This window comes from Nomascus leucogenys, chromosome 8 (assembly GCF_006542625.1).
Source record: "Nomascus leucogenys isolate Asia chromosome 8, Asia_NLE_v1, whole genome shotgun sequence".
Classification (NCBI taxonomy): domain Eukaryota; kingdom Metazoa; phylum Chordata; class Mammalia; order Primates; family Hylobatidae; genus Nomascus; species Nomascus leucogenys.
The window spans coordinates 91,910,643-91,937,006 of NC_044388.1; the positions used below are offsets into that span (position 1 = coordinate 91,910,643).

The 26,364-nt window shown below is 37.7% G+C and overlaps 1 long non-coding RNA gene across 1 annotated transcript in view; it reads right to left on the minus strand.

The window, feature by feature from the left end:
• Positions 1-24,343, minus strand: part of LOC101179190 — a 34,238-nt gene extending 9,895 nt beyond the window's left edge. The window contains exons 1-2 of the long non-coding RNA XR_178665.3: positions 24,153-24,343; positions 6,667-6,935 (exon numbers count right to left, since the gene is read on the minus strand). This is a non-coding gene — a long non-coding RNA (uncharacterized LOC101179190). The remainder of the gene's footprint in view (positions 1-6,666; positions 6,936-24,152) is intronic.
• Between the last annotated feature and the right edge of the window lie 2,021 nt (positions 24,344-26,364).

A 26,364-nucleotide genomic window follows, 5' to 3' on the forward strand; every position in this document is an offset into this window, starting at 1 on the left:
TGCCAAAATCCACTAATTTGTTATCTTTAAGAGAAAAATTAAAAACACAGGATATGGTTTACACAAAAAAAATAGAAACATATATATGAGGAAGATATGTACCACGGATGTCTGAGATAGCAATTTTTATAACATATTAATATAATTTTAAGTAAAGTGAGAAAAATAGTAAAATAACAACATAGTAATAGAACAACAGATCAAAAAAGAAACAATATTCATAAACATATATGCACCTAAGGAAATAGACACAGAATTAATAAAACAACACTATAAGAATATCAGAGAGAAATAAATGTGGCAATAACTGACATGGTGAGATTTTTACATGTTCCTCTAACAGATCAAATAGAGTTTCAAAATAAGCAAAAGTATTTTTGAAATTACAAAAATATGATTAGTAGATACTATCTAATATATACATACAGACCCAACAAAGAATACACATTTTTTAAGGACATATAAAACAGTGACAAATATTAACATGTAAGAGATTACATAGTGCTATTAAATAATAAAAAGTAGGGAAAGGGAATATAAAGTGTGGGAGCTGAAATTTCAAAAAGAGAATAAAAAGTTTGGGGTTGCAATTTTTTAAAGGTCTACAGTGAATTCTTCATTTATAAATTGACATTTGAATAAAGACTTGAAGGAGAGGGAGAGACCCATGTGAATGTCTGGGGGAAGAATATTTCAAGCAGAGATAACATATACTATTTTATATTTAGCTCATACTTACAATTGTGCCTTATTGTATATAGGGTGAGTGAGTTGATATGGTTAGGCTTTGTGTCCTGACCCATATCTCATCTTGAATTGTAATCCTCATGATACCCATAGGTCAAGGGAGAGACAAAGTGAAGGTAATTGAATGGGGGGCAGTTTTCTTCATGCTGTTCTCATGATAATGAGTTCTCACGAGATCTGATGGTTTTATAAGGAGTTCTTTCCACTTCCCTCCACAGCTCTCTTTCCTGCCACCTGTGAGGAAGGCGCTTTGCTTCCCCTTTGCTTTCCACCACGATTTAAGTTTCCTGAGACCTCCCCAGCCATGCTGAACTGTGAGTCAGTTAAACTTCTTTCCTTTATAAATTACCTAGTCTCAGGCAGTATGAAATAGTATATTTATAGCAGTATGAAAATGGATTAATACAGGAGTGAAATGGGAACCCACTCCCTCCCCTACAGGTGGGAGCCTGAACTGGTGTGGCCGATTTCGAGGGCAAATCTTGGTAATACTAAGTGAAATTGCATGTGTATATGGCCAGGGATGTAGGAATCCTACTCTTGGGTATCTACTCCAGAGAAAGCCATGCACAAGTCTATCAAGAGACATGCATGACATATTTATTCATAAGATATGTGTGGTAGTAAGGAAGTAGATCAATCTAAATGTCTATTACCAAAAGGTTGGGTAAATTAAAAAGAAGAGGGTGATCAATACAAAGCAGAATTACAGTCAGAAGACAAAAACTAGATGCCCTTGGAGGAATAAGGTTAAATGTTAAAAACACAGTATTTATTGAATAAATTAAGAAATAAAATAAATAACAAATGTATAATTTCATTTGTGAAAATTAAAAATGTATATTTACATAAAAAAACAACGTATGTGTTAAGCTTGACTGTATATCTAAGAAACATCAAATATGCTAGTCTGGATGTTTTGAGGAACAAAGGGGAAAAGGGGAGGGAGAGAAAATGAATAGAAGATAAAATACAAAGTAAAATAAAACAAGTATGAGGCCTTGAAAGAATTAGGATAATTATCATGAAATAGAGTAAGATTGACTCAATTATATGCTTCATCTAAGGTTGAAAACAAAAACAAAAACAACACAAACAACAAAACAGTTGAATATAAAATTATGCAGGTAGTATATAAAGATGAAAAATAAAAAGTTCAGACTAAAAACTAGAAAGAGACATATAGATCATATTTGTGTGTGTGTGTGTGTGTGTGTGAGTGTGTACATGCACACTCACACACATTTCCAGTTGGTGGTATATTGGTGTTTTATACTGTTTTTAGAACTTTACTTATTTTGTATATTACCACATTGAAGCTCCTTCCTTACAATCAGAGACAAGGAAAAAAGAAAAGAAAAAGTGCCTAAAGGCATCTATATTTCATTTTGACATTTTCCTTTTTAATGTCATAACATATAAAAATGTAAAGTGAATTAAAAGGATATTAAACAAAGAAAAAGGCTGATGAAATTATTAAACCAAATAGTCAAGAAAAGGCAAAGGCCTAACTTGTTTACATGTATACCTCCTGATTATAAGGCCAATACACAAGCAAGCTTGATTGCCTCTCAAAGCTAGTTTTTGCTGCATTGTTAACTGTTTCTCTAGCACACATCAAATTCAACATTTTACCCAAGCTCATTAGTTGAAAGACTAAATATGGAGCCTTTGGATCTCTCCTAAAAGGGTCTCATTACTATGACTAAAGTTTAAAAAGAGTATCATTACTAAGCCTGCAAAAATGGTCATGCCAATAATGAGATGGAAAAATCCAGACATGTGGTGCTTTCTAAAGAAACAATAATTTTTTAAAAGGGTAATTCCCTGATGTCAAGGCTTGGCCATTTTTAACCTCCACAAGCTATTTAAAAGATAGACTTTTGATCCTAAATCAAGAAATCCAGTTTAGACCCTCGCAATTTTGCTGCCTTGGGTCACTAAAACATAGGCTGTAGCTATCCTGGAATTCCAAGAAATTCACAAGTATAGAGCACTTGGTCCTAAGAGATGTTGGCAGACCTTTGTAAAATAAGGATGAAAGCAACTTCATCCCAATACCTCTTATGGTATCCTTTGGTAGAGACAAAGTCTACCAGGACTGTTCTGGGCTGAAAACTCTAAAAATTATTTCAAACTGATGGTATTTCCTTTTTCTTAATAATACACATATCACATTTTTTCTCATCTTTCTGTAACAATTTATCTTCTCCTCTTTCCCCTCCTTCCTCTCCTCCTCCTCTTTTTTCACCTTTTTCTTCTTCCTTCTCTTCATCTCCCTCATCCTTCTCCCCCTTTTCCTGTTCCTCCTCCCTTTTCTTCATCTTCTTTTTATGTCTTCTTACTTGTTTTTATGACTTTCTTCTTCATCAGAAAACTAGCTTCTAACTGACTCAAATACGTTTCAGGAAGTAGTGCTGGTTTTCAACAAAAGAGTTATTATGATGTCACCATTTTCATTATTTTAACAGACATATATTGAATATCAACTATGGCCAATAACTAGGCATACCATTTTCATAGACATGGCTACATCGTCAGATGCATTCTGTCCCCAAGATTCTAATTTTATAAATGGAAAAACGAATGTGCATTGTGTATTTCACTTAGGGTAGATTCTATGTTAAATTCTTTACTTATATCATTTCATAAAATATTAAGAACACCCTACTTATTATATCTAGTTAGACCATGATACAGATGAAAGAATTGCACTTCAAGAATATACTACATTTCAAAGTTCACAGAGTTAGAAAAAGATATATGTTTATCAACTGAATCCAGATTTGTCTCATGCCAAAACAAGTACTGTTTCTACTAGTAATTGCATTGCTCCCAAGAGATTGAAGGGAGATAAATAAAGTGGCAGAACTAGGTTTAAGACCAACTTATATCAAGTATAATTGACTTTCTACTTTAGTGCATTGATACCTTTCTATAATGTTATTTCAGCTTAACATGGAATTATATATTATTTTTGACATCCAGACTTTGAAATTTGTTCTATTTGTTTCTTCATCTGGGCAATGTAGGAACGCATGTTATAGTAGATAAATATCTTCCAAGAATATACACTTTGTAAAAAAAAAAAATTGTCAACATCAATATGAACTCATTATAAAATGATGGCTGGCAATTTTTGCCCCAGTGGCATATGGAGGACAATTCAGTTCAATTCAAGAAACATTTATTGGTTGGGTGCAGTGGTTCACACCTGTAATTCAAGCAGTTTGGGAAGCCAAGGCAGAAGGATTGCTTGAGCCCAGGATTTCAAGATCAGCCTGGGTAACTTGCCCAGACCCTGTGAGCTGTGTTCATGTCACTGCACTCCAGCCTGGGTGACGGAGAGAGACCCTGTCTTTAAAAAAGATTATGGAGCATCTGTTATGTGAAAGGCACCATGAGTCTTTCAGGATACAAAAATAAATAAATAAAAATATCTCTGATCTCAAAAAAAATACACTAAAACAGAGAATCACAATTAAATGTACCCATGCCAAGTTAAAGTTAAGCCCCGGGAGCTTTACCAGCATAGCAGAGGGAAGCCTAAATGTGCAAGGTGAGAATGAAGCGATGGCAAGGGTGATTCTCTGGAGAAGACAGTTGATGTTGAAATGTCAGTAACAAGAAAAAGTCAACTGGATTGAGAAGAGAACAGAAAGCTCTTAGAGGAAGTATTGTGAACAGAGGCCTAGGGGCCAGAAACACATGGAGAATTTAGAGGATGGTGATTAGATTGGTTCAACTTGAGCTTAGAGGTCTTGTCGAAGACTAGTGTAAAATGATAAGTGGAGGTTTTTCCTGTAAGGCCCTTTAAGTGAGACTGAGGGACCCGGGATGAATTCTCTGGACTGAGGATGGGGTCATTGTGAATTGGGATTGCTATTGGGAGCCACGGATCAGCAGTGTTCTCCTTTCTGTATTGTACATAAGAGAAATCTGCATCCCAGAGAGAGAAAGTGACTTTCTCCAAGTCTCACATCTAGTCAATTGGCAGAGCCGTTTATTCAGCCATTCAATAAATATAATAGATATTAAGTGCTGACAATGATAAGGATACTGCAAGACCCACAGTGTTCTACCTTCTAGATTTACCTGCCACTGAGCATTTAAAAATAACTACCATGTATTGAGCTTTTACAATGTCCCAGAAATAGTAAAGAGTAAGATAATTAAGTAAATTATCTTAATTTTAATAGAATTATCTTAATACATAATAGAATTCTTTAATAGAATTATCCTAATTTTAATATGAAAATTATCTCACATTCCCTACTTTCCACTAGATTCTAAACTTGCAACAATGGGCAACCTGTCTTATCTTGTTTCATTGATGTATTTTCAGACCCTAGAACTGTTCCTGGCATGTAGTAAGAGCCCAATAAATATTTCCATTAAAAAGGCCTCTTTATTAATTGACCACTTTTGTTAAACCCATTTTTTCATTAAGATTAAATAATCCTTCTGACTCTCAAGCCAGGGTTCTTGGCTCTGAGCAAATCTTTCCTCTCCTCAGTACATATCCCATCTCTCTTCACTCTCTGGGAAGCCAGATAAACAACTGCAAATATAATCTCATTTTCAAAGAGTTTCATCTTTCCTCCCAAGGCCCTGACATAATCCCCCAGATGTGCAGGAAGGCAAATGTGTTTCCCAGAAGCCTCTTCTAAGCAGGAGCAGTAGTCCCATGGTATGGCTTGCAGGTGGTACCCATTCTAACATCAGGGAGACAGAACTTGGAGAGAAGGTTTCAGCTTGGGACAGCATGGGAGAGCCCTGTGGGGGAAGATTCCCAGGGAACTGTGGAAAAAAACACTACAGAGGAATCTGAGGGTGGTTACAAGGACCCACCTCCAGAGGCTGCAGACCTGATGTAGAGACAGAGATGTCATCAACCCTTCCAGAGTGAATGCTGTGTGACTGTAACTTTGTGCACATGCTACTCTTTAAGCTCTCTGTAAGATTCATCTGTGACCCACGGCTGCTTACAGAATTCCAACCCACAATTGGTACCACTTGATCTCTCCAACTCCACCCCTCACTGGGTCCCACATACCCCCAGCCCACCCTGACAATCCTCTCCACCAATCCTTTGACTTTTCTTTGAATAGCATGTTTAAAATACTAAAAATGCATTTGGAATCTATGTAGTTATATGATCTCAAAGTTGGAAAGAAGCTAAAAGGTCACTGAGCCCAATGTCCCATTTAGTGCAGAAAAAAGGCCCTTCGAAGTGGCTTAAATCCTGGATGGTTAAAATGATGTGAACAAAATCAATGTTTATTAAGGAAATGTTTAGTTTTTTTCTGATACGTGGAATAAGTACACCTCAGAGCCAAGATGGGAAAAGAGGGAATCTTTGGTAAACAAAGATTGACTGAAACAGCAAGGATTTTTTTAATTTAACTGTGCATTAAGCTGGTCATTGAGTGAAAAATTTACAAAGCAATGCACAAGACTTCATAAGTAAATTGAATACTTTATACCAATAGAGTTATAATGTTCCTTGACATCTTTCAACACACACAAAAAAACCCACGGAAGTTCATTAAAGTGGCTAAAATATACAGGACTAAAGACAATTAGAATTTATTGAATTATCAATAGAACACATTAGATTTTTAATTTTTATCAAGCTGTTAGATGTAAAGTGGTCTCTCACTGTTGTTACGTTTGTTTCTGTTTTGGATTGTTCATTTTTACTTTTCCCTTATTACTGATGAGGTAAATCATATTTTTATATTTTTAGGCCATTATAAGCCATTATGTTTTCTCTTCTGTCAATTGGCTATATATAACCTTGGCTCATTTAAATTGACATTTGTATTGATTTTTAAGGTTCTTCATATATTATGAGTACCAATCTCCAATCTTTTATCTATCTATGAAATACTTTACAATAAAAGATTTTTAAAAGACCTGTAACAATCCCGTTATTTATTTTGTCCAAGAGACTTATTCGTTGTTACTATTTTCTTTTTTTGTCATTGAAGAAGATGATGATCAGCAATAAGTAGCAAGTTCATTACATAGGTCACATCCCTGCAATCTAGATTAATGGATGAGTCTGCATACACCCACTTTTTTCACTGAAGGAAGAGCCCCAGTCACTGGTTCTAGAGATCTCCTTCATCTTATCATCTTTCTTTGAGGAGTACAGGTTGCTTGTGAATCCACTAACACTGAGCCTTTGGGAAGAGGAGTAGGAGAAATAAAACCAGAGACTAATTAAATTCAGCATATCTGTTTTTTTGTCTGTTTTTTTAAATATAATTTTGTCTTATTTTTTGTTGAAGTACAATCAATAAATATTGCTCAGTATGTATTTAAGGTGCACAGTGTGATAATTTGATAAATGTGTATATTGTGAAACGATCATCAACATCAAGCTAATTTATACATCTGTCACCTTCTTTCGTGTGTGCGTGTGGTGAGGACACATAAGATCTACTGCCTTAGCACAATTCAAGTACACAATACAGTCTTGTTAACTACAGTCACCAACATTATTATGCTATGTTCGAGATCCCCAGAAGTTATTCATCTTATAGCTGAAAGTGTGTACATTTTGAACATCTCCCTATTTCTCCCACCTCCTACCCTCTGGCAATCACCTTTCTACTCTGCTTCTGTGAGTTTGACATTTTTACGTTCCACATGTAAGTGAGACCATGCCGAATTTGTCCTTCCGTATCTGGTTTATTTCACTTAGCCTAATATTCTTCACGTTCATCCCTGCTGTCGCAAGGCAGGGTTTCCTTCTTTTTTTCTGGCTGAATATATTTCATTGTGTATATATGCCACACTTCTTTTATCCATTCATCCATTGACAGACACTTTGGGTGTTTCCATATCTTGGCTATTGTGAATAATACTGCAATTAATGTGGGTGTGCAGATATTTCTTTGGCATCTTAAGTGCATTTCCTTTGCAATGGAATTAATAGCCATAAGTGGGATTTATGGAGCATTTTTTAGTGGTTCTACTATTCATTTTTTGAGAAACTTCCAAACTGTTCACCTTAATGGCCATGCCAATTACACTCTTACTAATAGTGTAAGGGTTCCCTTTTCTTCATACCCCCACCAACACTTGCTATCTCTTGTTTTTTTCAATAATAGCCAACCTAACAGGTGTGAGGTAATATCCCAATGTGATTTTTATTTGCAATTCCCTGATGATTAGTGCTGTTGAGCACTTTTTAACATACCCATTGGTCACTCATATGTCTCTTTGTGAGAAATATCTGTGCAAATCTTTTGCCTATTTGTAATTGGCTTGTATGTTGTTATTTTGTTTTATTTTCTTCTTAGAGTTTTGCTAAGTTGTATGAATTTTGAATGTATTTTTGATACTAGTTCCTTATCAAATGTATAGTTTGCAAATATTTTCTCCCATTCTGTGGGTTGTCTTTTCATTTTGTTGATTGTTTTATTTGCTGTGCAGAAACTTTTTAGTTTAATATAGTCCCATTTGTTTGTTTTTGGTGTCTGTGATTTTTGTGTCATATTTTTAAAAATCATTGCCAAGACCAAAAGAGATTTTTCCCTAAGTCAAAGAGCTTTTCCCTTATGTCTTTGTGTTGACATTACAGTTTCAGGTCTTACATTCTTTAATTCATTTCTAGCTAAGTTTTGCCTGTGATATAAGATAAGAGTTCAGTTCTATTCTTTTACTTGTGGATATCCAGTTTCCCAATACCATTTATTTGAAGACTGTACTTTCATCATTGTGTATTATTGGAGTTTTTGTCAAAGATATGACCTGATAGGCATGGGTTTATTTCTGGGTCCTGTATTCTGTACCATTAGTCCATATGTCTGTTTTTTTTATGCCAATGCCATATTTTTGAAATTACTATAGGTTTGTAATATAGTTTGAAATCACAGTGTATGATTCCTCTAGCTTTGTTCTTGCTTGAGATTGTTTGGTCTATTCAGGGTCTTTTGTGGTTTCAGGTGAAGTTTAGGACTGTTTTATCTATTTTCATGAAAAAAATGCCATTAAAATGTTTATATGGACTGCATTGAATCTGCAGCTAGCTTTGGGTAGTATGGATATTTTAACAGTATTACTTATTCCAGTCCATGCACATAAAACTTTCCATTTAGTTGTATCTTTTTCAACTTCTTTAATCAATATCTTATAGTATTCACTGAACACATCTTTCATTTCCTTGGTTAAAATTTTTCCAAAGTCTTTTATTTTTTGATGCTATTGGTAAATGACAATATTTTCTTAATTTTTTTCAAATAGTTTAATAGTATATATAAATGCAACTGATTTTTGTCAGCATCTTTTAATGAGGACACTGAGGAAGGGACAGAAGAACTGATATATAAGCAATAACTGCAATAAGAACACAAATTTTCTAGACAAATTGAGATTTATAATTTGCAAACACTTCATATTATTAGATCTTATCTCATTGGATCTTCCTAGAAATAGCCTTAGTATTTTCTGTTTCACCAAGAGGGAAATCAAGGTTTGGAGGAGTGTCTAACTAAGTTCGTACAGCTAACAATTAGCAAGGCAGGGGTTCAAAATTATTATCTTCTAGTCCTAGATCCTTTTGTCTGTTATTTGAGGGCAGATATATTTTAATGAATTGGCATATAAGCTGCCTATGCTAGAGCTTCAATTCACTAATGGAACCACAAAATACATTTTATAGTGTAAATTGCTTGTCCTGTTAAAATTGCATTTACTTTCCCAACTTTTAAAAAGTGAAAGGATGAACGCAAAAGCCAGTAAATTAAACGTAAAATTCTCTGCAAGCTGACCTGATACATGAGAGTCCAGACATTCATCAACTACTATTAAACGCTATTTACACAAGAATTTCTTTGCTCCACACAAGCAACCACATGAATTATCATTGTAATAATAATAATAATAATAATAATAATAATAATAACACTTGCTTTATTCATTCTTCACTAACCAGCCCTGGTACAGAAGCCAAACAGAACGTTTTACTTCCCTCAAATACACATTTTGATATATGTATTTTTTTTATAATGACAGCCAATACAGGCTAAATTTTGCATTGTTACATTCTCACAAACTGTCACCAAATGCCTGGCTCTGTGAGGATTTGTTGATCTTGGGGTCCACTCATAATGCTGCCCTTCAGAACCTGAATAAATTCAGATGCTCAGCCACAGCTTCCAGAATCCATTTCTCTCAAGTCCCATGGTCCCACGGTAAATATCTTTTTTTTTAATGTCCCCTTTTCATTTTATTTTTGCTTATTGAAATACCGTGTAAAGATTTGGCTCAAATAAAAACTTAAAGCCTTTCTCCAATACTGTTCCTTCCCTTTTGCATGTGCAAATGTCACTCTGTAAGTCATTGCCATCAGCACACTATACCAGCTGCTTGGGAATGATTTACCTGCCTTATAAGCCTGGAAGTTGCTTGAGGGAAGGGACTGATAGATCAGAGACAGCCTTTTGTAAGCCTGGACTATGTTCATGTTAATGTTCTTGCTCTTTGTTGAGGGCCAGAGTCATATATGCTACAGAGGATGTGCTATGTTTTCCTGCACTTAGGGGGGATGCAACTTCTGTTGAGGCTCTGAGTAGCAAGCGATGACCATAAAGGCATTTTACCACAACCTTCTCATCACCTCAGCAATCGGAAACACTGATCCCAAAGGAAAGACAATCATAGAGCACTCAGGGCAAAGAGACAGAGTGCTCACTCATTCAACAAATATCTATTGGGCATCTTCCATGTGCCAGATACTGTCTCAGGGGCTGGGGATAGGAGGCTAGAGGAGGGCCCAAGACTCATGGTGCCTATAATGAGAGGATAGATATAGACAATACATCAAATAAATAAGTGAAACGAGTCACATATTTAATGGGAGAAATCATATACAAAAAAATTAAATAAGGTGACTATAGTTAACATTAATTTGATTGTACATTTCAAAATAGCTAGAAGAGAATTAGTTGAATGTTTCTAGCATAATGAAAAGCTAAATATTTAAGGTGTTGGCTATCCTAATTACCCTGATTAGGATTATATGAAGGTATGAAATTATTACATGTACTCCCAAAATATGTACATCAAATATGTATCAATATAAATAAATAAATAATAAAGCAGGAAAAGGAGACAAGAGTTCAGTGGGAATATTATATAAGGTGGTCAGAAGGGGCTTTCTTGAGAAGATGTCTTTGGAGCAATGACCTGAAGAGGTGAAGAAGTGATCCAGGCACATATTTATGGTACCTTACCTCTAGTCAGAGGAATGGCTATTGCAGAGGCCCAAGGAGAGAGCAAGCATAGCATGTTGGAGGAGGGACAAAGAGTCTATGGAGACAGAAAGGAAAAGGTTATTGACATCATGGAGAGGCAGATTGGAGAGGGATTTGTAGGCCATGTTAAGGACAGACTTCCAGTCTGAGCAAGTTGCAAAATTGAAGAGAGTTTTAAGCTAAGGAGAGCTGTTATCTGATTTATGTTCTAAAAAAAGCTGCTCAGTCTTCTGCCTTGAAACTAGGGGAATTGGGTAGCCGCAAAGACATTATTAGTTAGGAGGCTCCTGCGCTAATGTAGCAAAACACGATGGCATCTTGCTGTGGAAGGGGGATAAGTGGATTGATTCTGTATTCATTAACGGATTGGAGATGGTAGGGGGATGTTGAACAAAAGAGGTCAGAGGTTACTCTAGCAACTGCAGGTTAGAACAGGCACTTCATGAGGTGGGGAAAACTACTAGAGAGCAAGTTTGTTTATTTGCTGTACATGTGGAAGATAAAAGGTTGGGTTGTAGTCATGTTAAGTTTGGGATGCTGATTAGACATACACAAAGAAATACTGATCAGGCAGTTCATTTGATAAACAAATCTGAAAGTCCAAGAAACAGGTCTGGGCTAAAAAAGAAAATGTTTTATATTTATCTGCAATAAGAATGCTTTTTCACCCAAAAATATTAACCCTAGATAAGAAAGTGTCCAAAGATGAAGACTTGGGCATTTCAATATTAAGAATTCCAAAGGAGACTAAGGTGTGAGCAGAAAGAACAAGAAAAACAAGGAGAGTTTGATGTTCTAGAAATAAGCAAACATAATATTTTAAGGGAAAGCCATTATAAGGTGGCTATAGCTTCTCAAGAAAACACAGTTGGTTGTTTGGTCCTTTAAGGCTGCTGCATCTCAAAACAGCCTGATAAAGGTAGGATAGAAAAATTGAAAAAGAAATGTATCTATCAACGTACTTCTCTGTTCCTGTTTTCCATTGACAAAAGTCTTCCTGGTGGGTAGATTCCTGGTTTGACTCTACCAAGTATCATCCAGGTGAATGTGAAAAGGGTTTTACCACCCAGTCTGTGTATGCGGCCAGAGGCTCCATGGATCCCATCGAGACTGGAGCTTCTCGGGCTCTAACTGCAGTGGTCCTGATGGAGGCCATGACCAAAACTAGTCCCTCACCCAGGAAAAGGTGAAAGCTGGGCTTTGTAACTGTCAGGATAGTTTGAACCACCTGTGATGCTATTCTGGATAGCAAACAAGGCAAGTGGATGAGCTTCAGGAAGCATTTAACACCAAGTAGATATGGAATGTGCTTAAACTTGGTCAGTTTCCTCTGTGACGGGAGGAGAAGTCATTCGTTGCATTGCTGTTTTCTTTCTCGATTCCACCAAAACAAACACTTATTGTCTTTCTTGCTTAGTCACATATCATGTCTTTCATAAAGCCTTTCTAAACAATTTCAGCCTTTCTTCCTCTTTTCTGTCTCAGTGCCTGAACTGGTGAATCAAGGATTTTATTTTCAATTTTAAAATTCTAGGAATCCAGGTTTGATTCTACCAACTATCAGCCAAGTGAATCTGAGTAGACCATTCTTCCTTTCTTTACATCATATCAATTTAGTACTTTGTGTAAGCTAGAGGAAATTATATTTGCTTGCAGTATCATCTAAGAAGATCATTAGGTTACCACATGTGATAATACTTTGATGAACCATAACATTGTGTACATCATCATCACCATCATAATTCTATCTTTGTTTCCTGTGATTGAGACTTTGAGGCCAAGAATGACGTGTCTTCTTTTATCTGTCCCCCAAATTTCTAGTGCAATGATACGCCACTCAGTGACAACTATTGGCCTAAACAAACTTGGAAAAGAAAAAAATATAAATCCTTTGCTTCAAATTCTTTGTGGAACTTGGTTAGCCATAAATAAATAAGCACATGAAAATAAATTACAAATCCAACTATGCGCCTTGCCCTGAACTCTGTGTTTGACGTTAAAAACCAAGCCTCCCTCTTTTAAAATTGAAATATGAAACATTACATATGATTATTTTTTCCCTTTTAAATACAGAGCTGTGGTTGCAGAAATAATTTAATATACTGCACTGCATTTCCCCTGCAAGTGTGCCAATTCTGATTACATGTTTCCAGATGCCCTTGTTTGTTGTGGTTCTTTCACTAGTACCTGGCCAAGGAGCTGAATGGCTTATCTCGTAGGTAGCTCTGGCCAGCAACACTCAGCCAATAGGTGCTCTACTTACAAAGAGCACCCGCAGGATCATTCATCCTGAGGTCAGTCCTCTGGACTCCGAAGCTCAGCACCTGTACTTTATGTTTAAGAGCCAAGAAATTGAGGAAGAAGTTGAACTGGCCAAGATAGTCCAGCAGGCAACAAGCCTAAAACAGATTTAATAAAAGATCTCATTCCTTTCCACCATGTTTTTGTGAGATATTTCATGGGAATTGCCACTTGGGAGGTACATGCAGCCAACCTGGAGCATAGCCAACCACAAGCTTAAGGCTTTCAAAGGCTGACTCCTGGTCTATATGCAGAAAACCTCAAGGAGTGGAGACTGCTCCCAAAATTCTCCAGCCCATGACTTTTTTGCAACAGTGTGAGAGTGGGCACTAGAAAGTATATTGTTTGAGTACAGAGATTTACATTCTAATTGAAATGCAACAATTTATTCACTATTACCTTGGACAAGTCCATTTTTCTCTGCAGGCCTCACTCAGTATTCCTATCTCTAAAATGGGAGGCCTCAGATATCTAAGGCATTTTGCAGTTATACTCTTTTGTAATATGCTATGTGGAGTCAAACAACTGTGTTATATGGCAAACAAACAAACAAACAAACAAACAAACAGCGCTCAATTTTGAGCCACACATCCTGGGTTCCTATCGGCTGTAGTATTTAATACCTTCTGGCTACATGATTTTACCCAAGTTTTCCCCTCCCTGAGCTTCAGTTTCCCCAAAATATAAAACAAAGAAGGAACTGAGCAAACACGCCAAGCTCCATTTTGATATTCTGGCATCCTAGTTCACTGTACTCCTTTGTTTTATATCGGACAGCAAGGCTGTATCCTATACCCCATCAGCTGCCACGTCTAGAGAAAAAGAAACCTGTGAAAACTTCCAAGGGGCAATCAGAGATGCTCTCTTTAAACCCTCTTACCTCAGAAAGGCTCGAAGTTTGGACTTCTCTCCCATAGTCCCTTAGCTCAGGAGAAGGGATTAAGGCATAGTCCTAGCTATAAGGATGCAGGAAAATGAGCTGCCTTGAGGTGAATCAAAATCTTCACCTTCTACTTTTGGTTTTGCACTTACCTGTGTGTACTGGGGAGTGGCGGTAGGGTTAAGACTCAGCATTTACTTCCTGAGTTTTGCAATTATTAAGTCTTGTCAGCTTTACACATGCATTCAGTGTCCCAATTACATCTTGGGTTCCAGCCCAAACACATTTGCTCTAGAAAACCTATGTGTCTTCTCTTGCCCAATGCTCTTCAATAGCAGATAATCATGATCATACTATTACTGCTAATACTAATAACAATAATAAAACAGCTATCATTTATTAAGTCATCATTATGTGAATAATAGTGCAGTGTGATTTACATGCATATCTCATCTCTCCTAAAGTTGGACTCTATGTAAAGATTTTTTGGTGTTTCTCACCTTGCCTAGGACAAGAAGAATGATAGGCACTCAAGAAACGATAGATTCAATTATCTCATTTAATCATCACATTGGATCGGAGGAAAATATGTCAAGAGATGCTCAGAATCTTCTCAAGGTCACACAGCTAATGTAAATGTCAGAGCTAAGATTCAAACAGAAGTCTGCAAGATCATAAATTTCATCAGGATCTGTATTGCAACAAAGTACCTACATAAACTTAAAGCTTTTTTTTTTTTTAAATCTCTCAGGGAAAAAGTCATCAGGTTGTAACGAGAGCTGGACAAACTGGGAATAGCTAGTAAAAGCAACCTGGACATTGAAGTTTCTACATGTGTGTTTCGTTAGAGAAATTGGAGGGAGCAGTGTACGTGGTAGCAGAAGAACTGCTGGTCAAATATCCTTTTCTCTTCCACTTGAAAGGCCTCTCTCTTTTAAGTACATATTGATTAGAGTCCAAATATCTCAATTCTATTCTTAGCACAGCACCTTAATTACAATGGATTCTCAGTTAAACCTGATGGTTCAGTTCCCCACCATCCTCCACCCCAAACCCCTTTTAACACAGAGATCAGAATAATGCATCAGAATGGCTTTCTTTTTTAAAGAAATGATGATCTATGAGAAAAGTATATTAATAACCTTATATTCATGTTAAACATTTTAACCTTAATGACCCAGAGTCATTTTTCTTGGCAGACAAAATTGCAATGCCTAACTTAAAAAACAGAGTTATGTAACATTTATGGTTAAATAATAATATTAATAACAGCAACAACAACAATAATAATCAGTTTTAAGCACTTGCTATGTAGCAGGCACTATGCCAAAATAATTATATGCATTATTTCATTAAATACAATCAACATCCTATATAGTAATTACCATTATTATGTTTACTTTGTAAAACTTGGCCTTAGAGAAGTGAAGAAATTTACCCGTGGCAGCTAGTGAGTGAAAGAATTTGCAATCTTTCTGGCCCTGGAGTCTGAGTTCTTAATTATTAACATAAACTGATTCTCCTAGTGAGAAACAGGATGATGCTTCAAGAGCTGTAAGATATAGATTTGGGACTCAGAGGGGTTAACTCCCAAAGGAAACAGACATAATATGAGTAGAATAAGAACATGCACATGCGAGTGCTTTTGATTTTTTTAAAGGATTAGAAAAATTTAAGCAACTGCTCTGTATGTCATAGAATTTTACGTCAGGGACAAGGAGACCTCCATGACCACCAGCAGCAGACCTTAATGCCTCTTTCACCTGAATATCAGTTTATAGTTATCCGGCAAAGCTTAATCCACAGTATAGTTGTATAGTTTCTTGTGAGTAGCTTAGTCGGACTTGGACACTGTAGTGCAGAATGCTTAAGTGTTCGGCTTCAGATCACAAAGTTAATACATGGAAGTGCCAGGTGTCAAATCTTTGTCATTCTGTTCCAGTTACAAGATTCTTTCTTACAGATAAAAAAGAGTTTGATGAATTTTAAGCATCTTGACTAAAAGTACAGTTATTTGGTAGCATTGTCAAAATGGTTTTTAGAGACACCGGGGCAAAACCAGAGAGAGCAAAAATGTGTTTTGGATAATTCATCAGAAATGTAACAACATTCAGGTCTTTCAGAAGGAGTGGCACACTATTAAATGCACCAAATCATGACCAGCAAATATGTAGGTTTTCTGGCTTTCAAAGACTGAAATTATGTAGCTTCTCCTGAACATGGGGAAAAGGATCCAGAATTTTCCTTCTTCACAAATAGGAATAAAATCACAGAAGATTTGGAGGTCAAGGACTTCAATTAAAATCTTGAACAGTTTTCTCTACAAGACTGTGAGATCCATCACTAGATCCTTTTGGGATACTAAGGCTGAGTTATGAGTATGAATTTAAGCAATGGGAACAACCCTGTGTGTGTACATCTATGAAAATGTTCAATCCAAATGGAATCCAGATCACAGGGGCAGAATACATCTGAGAGGCAGGATTGTTACTTATACCACAAATCATTATTTTTATCTTTCCATTTTATAAATTCCATTCCAGGATGAAACATTCAAGTTGTGGAAACATACAAGATCAGTTTCTCTTAGTGGCTATCATGGACATACTGAAGCAAGATGAAGACCGGCCTTGAGTCATCTTGTGGAAGCTTATTTGGGGTGTCAATTCCAGGTTTGGGTTTGAAACAGAATTTGGGGACATCAGTTCCAGGCTTCTATGTAACTTAGATTTTTTTGTGTGTATGTTTTTTATTCTATCCTGGTGATGTTTTCCAGACTGAATCCACTATTGTGGTTTCAATAGAAAAAGAGGAAAGCTGGAATAATAATACTGCATGGTGTATGTAGTTTCCTGCTCCATGTATGGAGTTAGAAAGTGAAGAGGAACAAACGTAACATAGTGTGGGCTACTCCAGCAGAGCAGGGGCTTAGGGAGGGGCTTAGGAATGGCTTTGGGAGGGTAGGCCCTGAATTGTGTGTTGGCAGAGAGGCTAGGATAGTCAAAGCATCACACTTTGGTTACCTTCTCTACCTGTCTCCCTGCTATTCCTTACATATGACAGGCATCCCCCTGCCTCAGGATCCTTGCACCAGCTGTGATCTCTACTCAGAATACTCTTCTTCAAAGCTGACTCCCATAACACCTACAATGCTCATTCAAATGCCATTTTTTTCAATGAGGCTCACTCTGATCACTCTATTTCAAACTGCAATTTGCATCCTCCCTAAAGCCTTGTTTTCCCCATACTGACTACTTTCTAACAAACTTGTGTATTTGTTTAAATTTGTTTTTAGTTCCCTTTTAGAAGGTATGCTCTGAAAAAAGAGGATTTCCATCTACTTTGTTCACTGATAAATCCTAAGCACATGCAATAGGGCTAGCATAGGATATAGGCACTCAAATATTTTTTAAATAAGTGGTTAATTTTTTTCATACTGTTTCCTTTAATTACTTTTTTATCACATTATGATGTAAAGCCTGTCAATATACTTCCTTTTTAAGTTATTTTTTTCTGCTGGGCATGATGGTTCATGTCTGTAATCCTAGCAATTTGGGAGGCCAAGGTGGGCCTATCACTTGGAGATCAGGAGTTCAAGACCAGCCTGCCAACATAGCAAAACCCTGTCTCTACAGAAAAATACAAAAATTAGCCAGGCCTGGTGGCACACGCCTGTAATTCCAGCTATTCGGGTGGCTGAGACAGGAGAATTGCTTGAACCTGGAAGGTGGAGGTTGTAGTGAGCCAAGATCACACCACTGCACTTCAGCCTGGACTACAGAGTGAGACCCTGTCTCAAAATAAAATAAAATAAAGTTATTTTTTTCAAAAGGTACCAATTTAGTAAACATGCTCAAGGGATACAACTGTACCTATGCCCAAGTCATTTTAGTTTTACAAATATATAATTAGTCAAATCAAAAAAGGCATGTCTGACAGATGAATGAATGTTAAGACAATGCTAAATAACCTTTAAGGGGAAAGGGTGAGGAGGCAGAGGTGCTTGTATATATCATCTTCCAGGAGCCAGGCATTGGCAAACACCACTATTAGAAATAAAAGCCTGAGATTCTGAAAATTTAAGTGACTTATGGAGGTTACACAGCTAATAAAAAGAAGCAGTATGATTTAGATTCATTATTCCTGACTCCAAATCCTATGATTTACTGCAACATAGTGTACTATCTTCAAACTGTAAATTCTTCAGAAATGGTTACTGTAGATAATTTACATGTTGGATGCAGTGGTGTGCCATGCAGATACCTTTCTTCAGGACTAAGGGGCTCCTATTCCCTGATGTTGGGATTGCTGTTCACTGTCAGCCCTCCAGCTACCAACTGCCCTCTACTTCAGGGAGCCTCCTCACCCTAGGTCACACCCCTTCCCATGGCCAGCCCATATCCAGTACTCTTCAATGTGGGGTACAAAAACATGGCCCCCTTGCCTCATGTGGAACAACTCTGAAGGCCATCCCAGCTCCAGTGATTCCAGTGGGACTGATGGAAGCCTCTGTTGTGACTGCATGAGACCCAACTCCTCCCTTTGCCCAGCCCTAGTGCCTTCACACTCCCACAGGTGTATCTCCCAAAAGCACTCCTTGATGAAATTCTGACACACAAATCCCAGCCTTGGAGTCTGTTTACAGGGAGCCTGATCAATGTCAATATAGTAGATGGTATTGTGGAGTTCAGAGATTAGTGAACTCAACAATACTAGTAGCATATTCCTTAGATAAGGTCCCAGACCATGCGCAGTGTTAGGAATGCCTAGTTTCACAAAATTTGAGGCACTCTCTCCTAACTTCCAGAAGCACTTTGGCAAAAACAACTACGATACACAATTTTGCCCTTTTGAGATCACCTGTTAACTTGACTACGTTGGTAGTACATCACCAATTTGACAGTTGTATTTGTCCATTCTCACATTGTGATAAAGAAATACCTGAGACTGGGTAATTTATAAAATAAAGAGGTTTAATTGGCTCATGATTCTGCAGGCTGTACAGGAAGCATAGCAGCTTCTGCTTTAGGGGAGGCCTCAGGAAGCTTCCAATCATGACAGCAGGAAAAGAGGGAGCAGGCATCTTACACGGCAGGAGCAGAAGCATGAGAGCGAAGGGGGAGATGCACACTTTTAAACAACCAGAACTCACAAGAACTCACTCATTACCATGAGAACAGCACCAAGGGAATGGTGCTAACCCATTCATAAGAAATCTACCCCCAAGATCCAATCACCTCCCACCATGTCCCACCTCCAACATTGGGGATTACAATTCAACAGGAGACTTGGTGGGGGGCAGGAGGGGAGGTGGACACAGATCCAAACCACATCAACAGTCATCACAGCCAGCAGGTAACTTACTCTGAAAGCTCCTACATTCGATAAATAAGACCAACTGTGAGCTGGGAATTATGCTGCATTACAAGAAAGTCAAAGATGCATAAACCTAGTTCTATCCTCAAGTAGCTCTTAGTTTAGAAGATGATTCTCTAACTTTTGTTCACCAGAACCACCCAACAAGCTTGTTAAAAATTCTTATGCTTTGTCTTGGAATTGGAACTAAGAATGATTTCTGCTGGGTTCTAATATTAATATTGTGATACAAGTTATTCATGAAGCACTTGTGGAGAAATTCAAATCCCAAAGATGACATAAAACATACATTGCTAGGTCTAACCTTACTAAGCACCACATACTGTGCTAGGATCTGTGAAGAATTTTAAAAAGCATGTGGAATGTAGTCCATATCCATGGACTATAGTCCAAAGTATATAAAGACATATAATCTACCAGGAGTGATAATATTCCAATAAATCTATGTCTGTTTTATAAAAAAAAATTACATATTAGATAACATGCTAGCCTCCAAGGCAGCACAAAGGTGAAAATACATGGTTCTTCTCCTCAAAAAGTTTCATTAGCCTTAGATAAGAATAATTAATTTCTGCCTTCACTCATATACCTATTTGACCTATTTGTTGCATCAATTAATTCATTCCTTTATGCATTTAATAAATATTTACAAAATAGCTGCCAAGTGAAATGTGCTATCATGATGGCAGGAAAATATATGGTGAGTACCTACAGAAAAGTACCAATATCACCAATATCGTACTATGGGAGGGTTGACACCTTAGCTTGCGTACATTTTTCCATATCTAAGTCTTGAATAACTAAAATGCTTCCTATGGCAATGAAATGCAGTCATCTTAAGGTAGTAATCACTGTTAATATATGTGTAATTGGATAACCCTAATTCACTTTAGCTTGAAAAATCTGTGGGAGGGAATTGGTGGTAAGAGTTTTCTTTGGTTTGGCTGATTCAAATGAACCATTTTTGAATTTGGAGAATTTCGTAATCACTAGCCTGACTGGCCCACAATAGCAGTTTTCTGGATTTCTAGGAAAATCTCTGGTATGTGTCATAGTGAAGAAGTGTTCCAACAAAGAAAGGGGATAAATGAAGAATCATAATCATTTAGAAAGAATTCACCGAGAAATAGAGGTCTGCGTGGTGTAACTGAGAATTGCACAATGCTGTTGCAGGGCATGCGGGATGCATGACAGGTGGGGCTGCCTGCTCTTTCCCCTCGCCCTCCCGAGGCATCGGGGTGAATCAATCTGAGTTCTCATTTCTTTAGAGCACAGTTGGATCACAGACTGAAAACAGACTACAGACATCCACTACCAGTTAATTAGAATTGGCATAAAAGATGTTATCTAGTTTCCATTCCTACTGCTGCCATTTGGATTTAAGAGTGTGGAGATTGGCCAGGCACGGTGGCTCATGCCTGTAATCCCAGCACTTTGGGAGGCCGAGGTGGGTGGATCACCTGAGGTCAGGAGTTCAAGACCAGCCTGACCACAATGGTGAAACCCCGTCTCTACTAAACAAAAAATTAGCCAGGCCCAGTGGCAAGCACCTGTATTCCCAGCTACTTGGGAGGCTGAGGCAGGAGAATCGCTTGAACCTGGGAGATGGAGGTTCCAGTGAGCAAAGATCACGCCACTTCTCTCTAGCCTGGGCAACAAGAGTAAAATTCCGTCTTAAAAAAAAAAAAGGTGGAGATTTGGAATTTAGGTCTAGTTCTACCAATGGGATATTTCCAGATATTTTCAACTGACTTAGTTTCTCTTGATATCAGCTCATTAGTTTTTCTAGTAGATTACCTATCTAACTAATGCCCCTCTGTGTTTATGAAGATCAGGAAAGAAAATAGGTGATTCAGCATTGAGGAAAGAAAGAGGGCAAAGGCTAACCTGCTCATGAATAACAGGGCTTTGTTTGACATGGTCCCTGACTTCCTCACTTCTGTGCCTTCTCTCCACTGGATGCCCCTGCTCACCTGCAATCTACCTTTTGGCCATTTTGAATTACTATCATTTTCCTGAAATTCTATTATTTTCCTTTCACTTTATCACTTATATGCTATAGTAAATGCTGTTTTCTTTGTCTGAATAAACATCTTCCTATTCTCACCTCTTTCTTCACCCCTTGCCAAATTCAGGACTACTTATCACTTGACTACACGATGTATTGAAATTCGTTCTTTAGCTTTCATGGCCCGTCCTCTGACGTTCTCATTAGTGGCATCAGTCTGGGTCATACCACACATACCACATCCTTCCACCACTCCCTGCAGTACCCTTATCTCGGCAAGAGCCTTTGACTATCTCTTTTGTAATACACATTTTACATAATAAAATTACATGTTAGATTTTATAGAGCAGTGAATAATTTCAAAGAAACTCATAAAAAACAATGAAGGTTTGGTTATACATTTATCCCATTACCATTTACTAAGTCACGTCTCTATGCCATGAAATGGAAAAATTAAGAAGAAAATAGCACCACCTCTCCCATCAAAGTGTTCACAGCCTAGTAATAGAGACAGAATCAAAATATTTGACTTTAAAATAATGAAACTGGGTACTAATCATTTGTTCATATTAATGGAATATCTACAGATTTCATCTTTTCAGGCTGCTATGGCAAAATATTAATAGCTTAAACTGGATAATTAATAATCAACAGATTTTGCTGCTTATATTTCTGGAGGCTGGTAAGTCCAAGGTCAAGGCATTAGCAGATTCAGTGTCTGGTGAGGGCCTGTTCCTCTTAGATGGCACTTTCTGTATCCTCACATGGTGGAAGGGGCAAGATACCTTTCTTGAACCTTTTTTATAAGGACACTAATCCCATTCATGAGGGCAGAGCCCTAAGGACATAATAACTTCCCAAAAGGCCTCACCTCCTAATGCTATTATATCATGTTGGATTCTAACATATGAATTTTGCTGTTTGGTGGGGGGGTCACAAACATTCAGACCATAGCAACTACTATATGCCAGGCACTGTTCTAGGTAGTGGGGTATACAGGTAAGCAAAGCTAAGCCTCACACTCAGTGAGCTTCTAGAGCTTTCAGTGAGGGAAATCTGAAAAGCCATGAAGTTTACAGGAGGAAAAGCCTTATTCTGCCTAGGGTGGGAGTTTATACTGGCTTTTATGAGGAGATGACATATTCACTGCGCCCAGTAGAGCAAATGTGGTACTAACTTTTAAGGGTGAATGAATGCTCATTTAACTATGGAGCATCTAATGCATGATGAATGTGGTTGTAGGAGCAGAGTTCCTGGCATGAAGTAGGTACTTGATAAATGTATCATATTGGATCAATAGCCCAAATCCAAAAATGAGTACTCATTTGAGGGTCCCTTCCCTCAAGGATCATGCAGTCCAGTGGAGAAGTTCATCCACTCTCATTCACTCATAACAATATGGTGCATGAAAGGAGAAGCCAAGAGTGGACAGAATGGAAACTCTAAAACTCATACATTCCTCTCCTATCACCATCCTCCCAAACATCTGCTAGTCCCTCTGTTTCCTCCTCTGAAAACTTATATTCTTCTTGGGAGTTCTGAGTTCTCTGGTGTATCTGTTTCTTTTGCTGGGTGCTTCACCTTGGCTTCCTCCCAAATGCCTCCAGCAAATGTTTATTTTTATAAATGTTGTATACACAGGGCAGAAGATAGAGAAAGGGGTGAGCCAGAGTCATTTACGAAAGCACTTTGGCACTCTGCTCTGGAAATCATTTCCGCAGGAGGCTGCCCTGGACAGAGTGCACTTACTCTCAGACCTCCCATCCCCACTTCCAAGCAGAAGTCAATGCAATTTTTATTTACAGTCAGAAGCTCCATGAAATTCTGAGCCAAAAGGCTTCTTTCCTGAAAAGCTGGTAGTGGCCTCCAACATTTAGCTATCACCTTTAACAGGAACTTTTTGTTGTTTGCACCAAACAAATAACCAGACACCTGGGTCAGAAGCAGAATTAAGGACCTAATTCATCTCCATCCATGGACATTTAATGGATATCTACTCGTGCAAATCCTATCACAGCCACCGAGAACACAAGACATAGGATCCTAAAAGAGCAGGAAGAGGCTATTTTTATTGATGACATATCGTATATTGTCATGATTTACGTACATAAAAAAGATATTATCGTCTCGCTTTAGAGATTGAGGAAAGGAGGAAAGAAGGAAGGGGATGGAAGGGAAGAGGATGGAAGAGAAGGGAAGGGAGGGGAGAGGGAGAAATGGAAGGAGGGAGGAACAGAGGGAGGGAGGAACAGAGGGAGGGAGGAACAGAGGGAGGGAGGATTTGAGGTTCTGTAACTTGTATAAAACCCAGAGCTGATGAATAAGCTTTCTACTCATTTTCTCTTCATCATTCTTAAATCGCACTTTCACCTCTACTCTCCACCAAAATTGTTGTTATCAAGGTTATTATATATAAACCTAATTATTATAATAATGATTGACACCCACATTGCTAAACACAAAAGTGAAACATCAATTCTCATCTTGGTTCACTGATTAGCAACATATAATACAGTTGACTGCCACCTTGTCCTTGAAACGCTTTCTTCACTTGGCATCTGAGACATCTTACATGATCTGTTGGTTTTCCTGGTGCTTCACTGCCAGGAAAGAGTCTTTCTCAGTCTCTTTAGCTGGCTTCTGCTTCTCACTATCATCTTCTGCTATTGAAGTATCTCAGAACTCAGCCCTTGGACACCTTCTGTGCTTTATATACATTCACTCTCTTGGTGACCTCATTCCGTCTCATGCTTCAAATCCCACCTGCATACCAATAGCTCTAATTTCCTCTATTCTGTACCACTTCTCCAAACTTCAGCTTGATATATATGACAGCATACTTGCTATCTCTCCTTGGGTGTCTCAAACTTATCATTTTCAAAATTAAAGTCCCCATTTTTCTTCATTAAACCTACTACTCTGATGGACTCCCCAGTCTCAGTTCATGGCAACTTCATCTTTCCCGTTGCTCAGAACAAAAAGCCTCTTTTGATTACACCCCACACCCAATCTGATGGCAAACTGGTTTGTGTTACCCCCAAAGTATATCCTGGATCCAGCGATTTCTCATCATCTGCCCTGTGACCAGCCTGCTGCAACTCTGTCTTCTCTCACCCAGGTTACTTCTTGGAGGTTCTTCCTTTGTATTTGCCCCATACAGCCTGGTCTTAACTCAGTCACCAGTGTGATCCTAATAAACCTGTTAGACTTGTGGTTCCGGAGCTGACAGCTCTCCAAAGGCCTCTTGTTTTATTCAGAGTAAAATCCAAAGACCTTAACTAAAACAACTAACAGGACCATACTCCCTGTTCCCTCCCTGAACTCACCACTTACACCCCACCGCCATCCCTGCCACTCTGCTCTGGCCACACTAGCCTGCCTGCTGTCCCTTCTGTCTGAAATTCCATCCCCCAGAAACCTACACAGCTGATTTCCACATCTCCTTCAGGTCTTCACTCAGATGAGACTTTCTCAGCAAAGACGTACCTGACCCCTTTTCTTAAAATTAAAATCCTATCCCAACATTTATTTTCTGTTTCCCTCTCTTGTTTTATTTTTCTCCATAGCACTTACCTCCATCATGTATTCTATATATCTTATTTATTTTGTGTATTTTATCTCATTTCCCACACTAGAAAATAAGCTCCTAAGGGCAACACTGGTCCTCTCCACTGACATATATGTAACTAATCTAATAATACATAAATAATAAATATTGACAATGAATAATTGTGGGACATATATCTCACAGCACTTTAGAGAAGCATATGTCATGAGTATGGGACCTTCAATTAATATTGATTAAGTAAATAAATCCAAACAAGAAAGAAAAAGAGAGGCATCACTGAGGCTTGGCATAAGTAAGGAAGGCTTTGTGGAGAAGAAAATAAAAATAATTTTTGAGTACTTACTCTGTGCCAGATACTATGCTAAGTGTCTTACAGCTATTATCTCATTAAACACTCTTAATTGTGGAGAAGAAAATAAAAATAATTTTTGAGTACTTACTCTGTGCCAGATACTATGCTAAGTGTCTTACAGCTATTATCTCATTAAATCCTCCTAATAACTCTGTGAAATAAGTTCATAAAATTATTGTGTCCATTTTACAGATTAGAAAACTGTTGTGTCAAAAGGCTAACTCACTTTCTCAAAATCAGTGCAACAATTTATATAAGAGGCCAGGAGCCAGACCTTTATCTCTCTTGTTGCCAACCATGGGGTGCCATTTAAAAAATCTCTTTTAGAGATGAAACTATCCTACTTGAATTAAAGAGAGAAAAAAAATAAAAGAGAGTTACATTTGAAAATAACAACTAAGTGTTTATTAATATATTTCTTTGTTTATTCAATAACTGTTATTATTAGTTCCTTATAGCAATTCTATTATACTGTGTGCTGTACCCATAGGACAGAAAAATGAATGAAACATTGCCTGCTCTCAGTGAGCTTACAATCTAGCACAGCCTAGTTAGTGTAAAATTATCAGTATTTTAACAGCTTTGTGCTTTAAGAGCACAGAGGAGGGAGCAATTGATTTCCTTAGGGATGTAGTTATACAAAGAATATCTCAAAGACAGATGGCATCTAAACATAAGCCTACAGAATGGATTAAAACATTGCTAAATGCGGAAAGTGGTCTTCAGGCAGAGGCTGTAGCAAAAGTATGAGATCTACTCAAGGAAAAGAGCTTAGCAGGTAAAAATAAGGAGATGAAGATGCCTTAAGGGTGGTAGGAAGCCATTGCCACGTTTAATCTAGGTTGTGGGTTGGTCAGATCTGTG